The sequence below is a fragment of the Felis catus genome, chromosome A3, assembly GCF_018350175.1.
Source record: "Felis catus isolate Fca126 chromosome A3, F.catus_Fca126_mat1.0, whole genome shotgun sequence".
NCBI classification, from domain to species: Eukaryota; Metazoa; Chordata; class Mammalia; order Carnivora; family Felidae; genus Felis; species Felis catus.
The window spans coordinates 17,109,288-17,119,689 of NC_058370.1; the positions used below are offsets into that span (position 1 = coordinate 17,109,288).

The 10,402-nt window shown below is 44.0% G+C and overlaps 1 long non-coding RNA gene across 1 annotated transcript in view; it reads left to right on the forward strand.

Annotated features, from left to right (window-relative positions):
- The window catches only part of LOC123384303, a 29,260-nt gene extending 18,893 nt beyond the window's left edge, over nt 1–10,367 (forward strand). The window contains exons 3-4 of the long non-coding RNA XR_006595170.1: nt 4,906–5,171; nt 5,299–10,367. This is a non-coding gene — a long non-coding RNA (uncharacterized LOC123384303). The remainder of the gene's footprint in view (nt 1–4,905; nt 5,172–5,298) is intronic.
- The last annotated feature ends 35 nt before the right edge of the window (nt 10,368–10,402 follow it).

A 10,402-nucleotide genomic window follows, 5' to 3' on the forward strand; every position in this document is an offset into this window, starting at 1 on the left:
GCTCTCTATTTCTTACAACAGTGCCTTGCGCATGGTGTGTGCTCAGTAAATAATTGTTGAAAAGATAAATAAGCTAAAAATTTAGAACCAATAAGAGAGTTCAGTAAGGTGTCTGGTTACACACACACACACACACACACACACACACACACACACACACACTTCATGGAAAAAAACCCCGAACTCTAGGAACTTCTATAACTAGAAGGTGCAGTACTTACATTAAATAAATACCAAAACTTCACAGACACATATGGGAGCCAACTTAAAAAATGGAGAGGCATATTATGTTTTTGGATGGTAAGACTTAATTTTGTAAAGAATAATTTCTCCCAAATTAGTTAATAAATTCGATGCACTTTCAACCCAACACCCTTAGGAATTTATTGTGTAACTTGACAAAATTATTTAAAAACTCGTCCTGAAAGGTAAGCAGGGGGAAATAGTCAAGGAAGTTTTGGAAAAATAATAAAAATGACACGGAGACTTGAATTCAATGTCCAGATTCTAATATGTATTATAAAATTGTACCGATTAGCATAGTATATTGGCTGAGCAGGAATGTACCAAACTATCAATGAAAGTTGATAGAAAGAGAAAAAATGGTATATTAGAATTTACTGTAAGATTGGGATCATAATCCATGGAATCAATACTAATGAGTCTGTAAAAATAATTGTATTTATTGGAGGAGAAGGGACAGCTCTTCCTTGCAGAGGAACTTCAATGAACAAATGTAGAAGGAACAATGGAAATAGAGAATTGCCACTGGGCCAACATGGCCGTAATAATTGTTGTGGGCAAGTACCATTGATCGGTGCTAAAAGTAGCAAGCAAAAGCATGATGAGAAACAGGATATTTGCATGGTCCCAAAACATTTCTCCACAAAAGGTTTATTAATTACTAAGAGAGAAAATAGTAACATTACAGTGAAGAAACCTGGCAGGCACCACCTTACCCAAGTGATCGAACTTACCACACGTAATGAGACACATCGATATCATGTGCCACTTGATAAGATGCACTGAGGACACAACATCACTTCTGTGCCCAAGACACGTAACCTCAATCTAGTCATGAGAAAATATCAAGCAAACCCAAACTAAAAGACTCCACAAAGTAGTTGGACAGTATCCTTTAAACATGTCAAGGGCGTGAAAGAAAAAAAAAGTCTCTAAGATCCCTCAGATTGAAGAACACAGAACAGCTATGACAGCCAAATGCAACATAGGGCCCTGGATTGGATCCTGGGCTAGAAAAAGGACATCAGTGGGAAAGCTGGTGAAAATCAAACAAGACCCAAAGAGTATTTAATAGTATTGTATGAATGTTAATGCTTTGGTTTCAGTAATTACACTACGGATCCCTAAATTCCTAACGTTAGGGGAAACTCAGCGAAGGGCATATGGGAACTCTCAATTCTACTTTTGTAAATTTTATGAAAGTTTAAAATTATTTCAAATTAAAAGAGCAAAGTGGGGGAAGTAATGGATTATTCAGCCAATGATGGTGAGACAATTAGCTAACCATTTGGAGAAGCTATTTTTAGTATACATATGTGTGTGTGTGTGTGTGTGTGTGTGTGTGTGTGTGTGTGTGTATAATGTATGTTTTATTTATAAAAATGTAATTCATACCATATAGCAAAATAAATCCCACGCGGATTAAACTAAGCAACAAATAAGGATCGAAAGTTACACAATCTCTTTAAAACAAAATGAGAAATTAAGCTTAGATGAAGCAATGTTAGAAAATGAATATCTTATTTATACTCAATAGTTAGAAATCAGTTACTATCCATGCTACTGTTAATTAACACATTTATAGTTTAATATATTTATACTTACGTTAATATTTATACTTTTATAAAAAATAAGGTATTGTCCTACCTTTCTAGCTATCCTACTTTGGGATATGCTGGTCAGTTTTCAAGGGAGAGTCAGAGAGAGCTGCAAAGACACTCTGTTGCAAAGCAGCTGTGACCCTGAGTCTGTTTATATACAAATTAATGAAGTAGATTAATATTTGTTGAGTTACTATCATGTGCCAGTCGTGGCACTGGGTTTCCTGTTCTGTATCCTGCTTTTAGCCTCAATTAAATCACTTATGGACTAGAGATTACAGTGTCTGCCTCCTAAGGCTGATGAGAGGTGGTAAGATGACGAATGGAAGCTCTCAGAAGAAAGCCTGCTGTATTGCACGTGCTCATTCGACGTTGGTGCTTCCCTATCCGTAAATTAGACACTACTTCACTTGTAAGTAAGTGACCACACACAATCACCTGAATGATTAAAACATCACATTTAAGAGGATAATGTAGTGGGTAGGAAAGCGCAGGTTCCAGAATCAGGCTACATTACCATTCTATCTTTTCCTCATACTAGCTGTGTGGCCCTGAGCCAGTTACTCAGGTTGTCTGTGCCTCAGTGCCCCATCTACAAAATGGGAATAATAAGAAGATCTGCCTCATGAGGGTGTTATGAAGATTAAATGAGTTAAGATTTGAAATGGATTTGGAATAATGCCTGACACATAATACGTGCCGTATAAAAGTTTGCTAAATAGAATACAAATTACACCTCGCCTTTCAAAACAGACTGTGAGAACACAAATCACTTTACTCTCTGCATTAAGATTGGGAAAGTGTGGTATCGTTTTTAGCTCTGTGAAGGCTGGACCAGCTCCTGGGAATCAGCCCATGCCTTTTTCCCCAGGCCTAGAGATCCAAAACCCCATTCACACAGAAATTTTCCAAGTGATGCGATGGGCTAGAGAGGGGAAAGGGAAGGGAAGGAGCAGAGGGCCCTGCAATCACATTAGAATTGTAGCAAATACAAGGAAGTGATTTCAGACAGATTTGCTAATGAATGATTAACCTTAGTGCTGTGACAGTATATCTGCAGAGTAAATCATGTTGGGCTAAATAAACCTGAATTTACTTATAACTGAGAAGGAAACAAGAGACTACTCCTCAGTTGTAGACAAACAATTCCCCATAGATCATGCAGTCTTTCACAAAGATGCTAACAGATTGCTTCCCCGTGGAGAAGAGAGATTGCCCAGCAGCAAGAGAGCTCATGGGGAGCTCTGGGGGACTGTAGGACGCACGTGATCCAGACCCAGGGCTTATATTCAGCTGGTTTCTCTGGTATAGCAAACAAACCTCCTGGGGTCTGTTCTGATTGCTCCTTACCATGCCATATTTGCTACTTAATATTTTTAATATCCCTTCTGTTTGGGACCAGGGTTAGTTGATTATGAGGCTATTTCCATGCACTGGTAGATAATTAGTTGAAATTCAAGAGACACCAAAAATTAAAATTGTTTGCTTTGTCAGGTTCCCTTCCCAGAGCACTGGTTGCCAAGTAAGCACTTGGCTTCTGAACTTTGACCCAAGTTGGTGACTGTATCTTAACTTTTTTTTTCTTTTTTGCACAGTTCATTCACACGTGAATGCATGTTTAGCTTCGTTCTGTAACAAGTGAGGCTGAATTGGTGTCAGACCATCTCCTTAAACAATAAAGATATTATAGTGACTCTGTCTTTCTAAAAATTACAAATGAAAAAATACTAAACCCACTAAAAAGGGGATCATCGAGATTCAGAATTTAGGGAGTATAGAGAAGGCGATGTGAAAAACAGAACTAGCTCTCTGTAATTGTGAAGGGAGCGTGAGGGATGAGCTGAGAAGCAGATCTTAAAATTTGGAGGATATGGAGTGAAGAGAAAGGGCAGGACTAGCAAAAATTAAATCTTTGAGGAATCTTTGCTCTCTGAATAGAGGGACTCTGGGAGATGTGTCAGAGATCTTAGGAGATGCTCTCTTCTCAATCTTCCACGAGACATGTGTAACAAAGGTAAGTTTAATAAAGGAATTGTTTGCAAGATGTGGGGCAGAGTTTTAGGAAACCACCAAGAGATCATTTCACTGGTGAGGTAGCAACTGTGGGGATCCCTTCTTACCCCAGGCCTGAAGGAGCAAGGGGAGGAAGCGATTATTAGAACTTGGAGGAGTGATTTTGGCTGGTTTAGGTTGGGTTTGATTGGGCTTGACTAACAACCCACCCCCAGAATCAATGACTAATGATAACTGGGAAATGATGGTAATTGGTAAATACCCTAGCCCCTTCTCCCCTCACACGGGATGACTGAAACATGTATTCTTATACTGGTTTGCAGTGGAGCTTAAATCTACATGGCAGGAGGGGCGCCTGGGTGGCTCAGTAGGTTGGGTGTCCGACTTCGGCCTAGGTCATGATCTCACCGTCCGTGAGTTCGAGCCCCACATCGGGCTCTCTGCTGATAGCTCAGAGCCTGGAGCCTGCTTCAGATTCTGTGTCTCCTTCTCTCTCTGCCCCTCCCCCCACCAGCACTCTGTCTCTCTCTCTCAATAATAAAATGAAAACATTAAAAAAATCTACATGGCAGGTGAATTGATAATGAGCCCTTTATTGGTTGTCTACCACAAAAAGGGAAAGCAAGGCTTATATCTCTGGAGAGGGGAGCACCGTGGGCAAAGCTGCCAGATGGGAGTTCTGGCCTTTGGCTAAAAGATGTAGCCAATTCACAGTGCCTGCAGAGGGAGGGAGCTGGGGGAACAATCACAGGAATACCCCAACCACACACTCCAGTGTCTGCATCTTGTCTCCTGAGGGCTTCCTCTGAAGCCAGAGAGGTCTTCAGGTGGGACAAAGCCCTGAAGATCAAACATCACTCATTGGCTGAAATGCTCCTGGTGATCTCCACCTCCTGGCACTCCCAGCCTTGTGTAATGCCCTCCTTGAGTCCTCAAGTGGGACTCAACTTATATATGGTGGAAGTGATGGCCATCGCTTCCAAGATTAAGCTATACAAAAAACTGTGGGTTCCAGCTTGGGAATATCTTCTCTTGCTCCCTTACTCAGTGTGTGGGAAGCCAGCTGCCATATTGTGAGCTGCCCTATGGAGGGGTCTACATGGCAAGGAACCGAGGGAAACCTCCAACCAATAGCCAGGGAGGAACTGAATCCTGCCAACAACCATGCAAGGGAACTTAGAAGTGGATGCTTCCCCAGTTGAGTCTTTCAAGGAGACCACATCTCTGGCTGACAGCTTGACTGCAACCTCATGAGATACCTTAAGCCAGAGGCACCCAGCTATACTGTGCCAGGATTTCTGATCCCCAGAAACTGTAAGATAATCAGTGTTTATTATTTTTAAGCTGCTAAGTTTGGGGGGCAATTTGGCACACCAAAGTAGATAACTAATACTCTCTTTCTCTTCCCTATTTTCCTACTGGTATTTTCTCCTCTCCCCAGGTGTACAGCTTGCACTCAAATCCTTGACTCAGGTCTGTTTCTGGAAGCTGACCAAACTAAGAAAACACACAAAGAGATGGAGGAGGGTTGGAGAGAGGGAGAGAGGAAGGAACTTCCTGAAGTCCTGCTCTGGGCTGGTAACACTTGTTCTGAGTCTAGTGCTCAGAGCACCACTTCCCACCGGGGGAGTCACTAGGGCAAGCAGCACAGGGAGTGCTAGGTTCCAAGACCTGGCTTCGAGTTTCCCCTCTCCCTGTTGTGGAATGGTGGTTAAGGGATTTAATACTTTAGGGACTAAGTTTTATCAACTGAAGAGCTCTACCAACCAACTCAAGTGTATGGAGATTCAATGAGCTTACAGTCCATGATCAGGGCTTTGGAAACATGTGACTTCCTGCAAATGTGAGTCATCATTATGGGCGAAGTGGCCGTGGGTCCCCCAGTCACTAATTGCATGACTGGCCGTGTTACCCTCAAATGGCATGTGACTTTGAAGCTGAGTCACTGGGCTTCCAGGCAGGATGGGCTCCTGAGCAAGTTCTCTTCTCTGCCTGGAAGGATGGCCGAGTGCTCTTGGAAAGGAGGCGGGCAAGCAGAAACTCGGCCTGCCCCAGCATGAGCAGGCATCCGCTGCTCTCTCAAACACAAGTATTGTGTCCCAAGGTCTTTTAAAAATAATCCTATTTTGAGATGTTTATATACAACCCGGGGAAAGAATGGGGGTTTTATGCCCATAATGGAAAGTGCTCTTAAACAAAAAGGCACCATTTGACATCCATTTCCAAGGATGGTCTGTGGGCTGTTGCAATTGGAGCTAGGCCTGGGTGCAGTTTGATGCGATGGCTGGACTTTTCTGGAGGGTTTTGTTGGGCCTTGTCAATCAGGCTTGCCAGGGGGAAGGAGTGTGCTTTGTGCTGAAGACTCCAGTTAGCAGGGTTCTGGGGGTGTCTTTGTAGCCCTGCTTATCACCCTTGTCCTTGGGGCCTGGCTTCTTTCAGTTGATGGAAGATCCACTTTAAGAAAATCGCTTTTTCTTTGTAATCAAGGCTTGCAATATGTTTCTTTAGATTCTTCAGCATCCCTTTTAATCCTTGTCAAGAGCCTATGGGGCAGGAGTGGGAATGGGTTTGAGTGCAGCATGCGACACACACACACACACATCACAGGTCACCCTCAACTATTGCCTGGTTGGGTCTATCACCACAAACATATCATCTCAGGGCATGCCTGTCCAGTATGTCCCCATTACTGTGGTAAGCGTGTACTAGAGAAGGCACTTGAAGAGAGGTGAGGAATGGATATATTTTGGAGTGCTGACTATATGCCAGGGGACTTTATCTCTATTATTTCATTTGTCTCCACACAGCTCTGAGAGACAAGTACCATGATAATTTCCATTTTACCCATGAGAAAACAGAAGCTCAGGGAGATGAAACTAGCTGACCAGGGCCACAGAGCTAGTAAGTGCTGGAAAAGGCATTCAAACTGTTGTTGTTCCATACTATGATTGTACCTCCCAAATGATTCCATAGCTATAGCAGATATTACTAGGGAAACATGTTTATTTCTACTGTGATTACCCCCTTTATATTCTTCCCCCTATGTACCGACAATGTCGTATCATATCCTTCAGAAGTGTGATCGTTGTTCAACAAATATTCACATCCCACATGCCTCCCTGGGAGGCACACAGGTCTTTGATGATTTGGGCTTGGCCACGCTCTTTGCTTTGGCTAATGGGATGTTAGTAGATGTGATATAAGCTGAGGCTTGGGATGTGCTTACCCAGGTGGTCTTGCCTTCATGTGCTCCTCCCTTTCATCTGAAAAGAATGTGCTGCAGGCAGCTGCTGGCCCAAACAGGATGGGAAACACAGAAAGTGGATTGGGATTGAACTCAAGCTTGGAGCCAAGCTTGGCTGAATACTGACTAAATCAGCTGGCCGCAGCTGACACTGCAAATGAGTGAACAAGAGAAAAATGCCTATTGCTATTTGCCTGATACTTGTAGCTATTTGTTATGTGGCAAAAGCTGACTAATACAAGAAGCAAAACATGAGAAATCAAAAAACTAAATTCAGGTTCAAAAGTGTATTCCCTTATATTCATCTGTTCATCCAAACAATTATTGTGCTACTATGTACTAGGCACTTACAACCATTGGTGCATTCATTTCTACAGCTGCTGTAATAAATTACAACAAATTTAGCAGCTTAAAAGAACCCACATATATTATCTCACAGTTATGTAGGTCAGAAGTCAGGTACAGCATGGCTCAGCTGGGTTCTCTGCCTAGAGTTTAACAGGGCCAAAATCAAGATGTCGACAGGACTGTGGTTCTTTCTGGAGGCTCTGAGGATAAATCCAAGTCCAATGTCATTCAGGGTGTCACCAAATTCAGTTCCTGGCAGCTGTAGGAGTTAGATCCCTGTTTCCTTGCTAGCTGTCAGCTAAGGATTGGTCCTTGCTCCTAGAAGCTAGGGCATTCCTTCTCCTGTTTTCCCAGAAAGGGTGGCTGGAGTCCCTTTCATGCTTTGAATTTCTCCAGCTTCCCCTCCTGCTCTGTCTCTCGTAGTGGTGGGGCTTAATAAGACTGATGTGCACCCTGCCCTCATGGAGCTTACATTCTCTAGAAGAAGAGACAGACAATAAACATCCCAAATAAAAGGATAAATACAGCTGCGTTGAGTGCTGGGCAGGAAATAGGAACATGTGATCGAATTGAGGAAGGAGTTTCTGGAGGTGGGTATGTTGACTCTGCTGGTCATCTTGAAGATTCCATGAAACATGAAGGATATGCTTGGTCAGCTTGTGAGTTCACTAACAGATGAAGACACAGAGATCCCAATCTGGTCTTAGGGTTCCTAATGCCATGTTTAGCTGTGTGTATCTGCCATTAACTGTCAGTCCTCATCTGGGCCTATATAGTGAGTGCTACAGAAATGGCATTGGATTTAGAACCAGAGGAATTATATTCAAGTCAGTTCTTCTTTGCTCATGAGCTTTGTGTTCTTGAGAGAAGCAAGAAAACGTGTGGAGCCTCAGTTCCCTTACCTGAAACATGTGGATATGACCCCTTCCCTGCCTACCTCTGAAAGTGCCTTGTGATGCTATAAATATGAGAAGAGGTAAGAAAAATGAAAAAGTGTCCATGTGTTGTGGCTGACACTTTCTAGAGCAAGGTGACATTGGGAGGATGCATGGTTGAGCACATCCAGGAGATTGCTAGATTTAAGATGACTGTGCTGTTCTGGGAGGGGGGGAGCTGATTTCCCCCACCCCTTTTGGAGAGCAACTGAGCTCACCCCATTCTGTTGTCTGCAGTATGACACACAAGGCATCTTGTGACCTAGAGGAGACTTTTCCTCCCCTAACAACTTCAAGAGGCCTTCTACAAAGCAGAATGGAGTTGGCATTGGTTAGCACAAAAGTCACTCCCCAACTCTGCTTATCTTTCTTCTCCAGGGCGACCAAAGGCCCAGCCCCATTCATCACTCCACACTGTAGGCTGGTGGCCTGAGTGGTACGTGGAAAAATACGTAGGACTTGGAGCAAAAGGAGGCTGGAATGCCATGGATTCAGAGGTGGCTGTTTCCTCCTAGGTAGACTCAAAAGAGCACTGGCTGAGGAGTCCACAGGTAAGGAGACAGTGTTGCATCATGCCCTAGACCTTGGGCTCTTGAACCGGCTGCCTGGATTCAGCTCCAGCTTATCAGCTCTGTGACTTCAAGTAAATCTTTAATTTTGTTGAGTCTCAACTATAAAACAAGCACAAGAATGGGGCCTACCTCTTTGGGCTGGTGAGACAATGCATGAAAGATGCGGCATGCAGCAGATGTGCTGGGCCCCTTCTGCTGTTCTCTTGACCCTCGTGTCACCTGCAGGCTTTCTGGGCGGTTCCAGCATGCCCATGGCCGCCTCCTTCAAGTGCCTGTGATTCTCTCTGCCCAAGGGCTTCTCTAGCTACATGAGGGTGTTTAGTCCCAACATGGGGCATTTAGAAGTGCCAGGGAGTTCATGTCTCAGGAGTGGCTCTCAGCCAATGAGGGATTAGAGTTGTGGAGAGACCTCACCTCCAGTGGAATAATTCTTAGGTGTGTAACAGAGTTCCCCAAAGTGCCCCCAGTGTGGACCCAGTCCCAGTTGCCTTCAGAGGTGACCTACTTATTATTGCATGTTTTACTGGCTTTCTGCCCTTCCCTGTCTATTTCCTTACTCTCTCACTGTGCTTCCTGGAACCACCTCTCAAATAAACTACCTGCGCTCAAATCCTTGACTCAGGGTCTGCTTTGGATGAACCCAACCAAGATGAGCTTTGCGCAAACCTGGCACTTAGTAAGTACTCGGTAAGCAAAAATTACTATTAGACTATTGTGACTCCGGCTGCCACCCTGGACAGCATCCCTGTGACATCCAGGGGATGCCCTATCCCTTGTCTTGGTCTGGGCCCAGCTTTGGAGAGCACGAGTTCTGGCTGTGAGTTAGAGGTGGCTGGAAGAGAGCATCACCCCTTCCTGGGTTTGGCTTAGCTCCTGCCCATCACATCTCAGGGAGCTCAGCCAGCATTGGCAAGCGTGTGTGTCTTTCCTGCCGGACAGAGCTCAGGCCTGGGACTAAAAGAATCTACCAGCTGCTTATATGGCTAAACCTCAGTTTCCTTCTCTGTACAATGAGGGTAATTAAGAGCCTAGAATTGTTGTCTTAGTCTATTTTGGCTGCTATAACAAAGTACCACAGACTGCTTGGCTTACTAAACAACAGACACTTATGTCTCATAGTTTTGGAAGCTGGGATGCCCAGGATCAGCATGGTGCTAGCATGGTCAGGTTCTGGTAGGGACTCTCTTTGGGTTGCAGACTTCTGACTTTTTGCTGTATCATCACATGGTTGAAGGGACAAGGGAGCTCTGTGGTGCCTCTTTTCTAAGGGCACTGATCCCATTCAGGAAGGCTCCACCTTCTTGACTTGGGCACCTCTCCAAGTCTTCACCTCCTAATTCTGTCATATTGCAGGTTAGGATTTCAATGTATGAATTTTCGGGAGATGCAAACGCTCAGATCATAGCAGTTGTCGAGGTGGTTCAAGGAAGGAATGCCAGGGCGCCT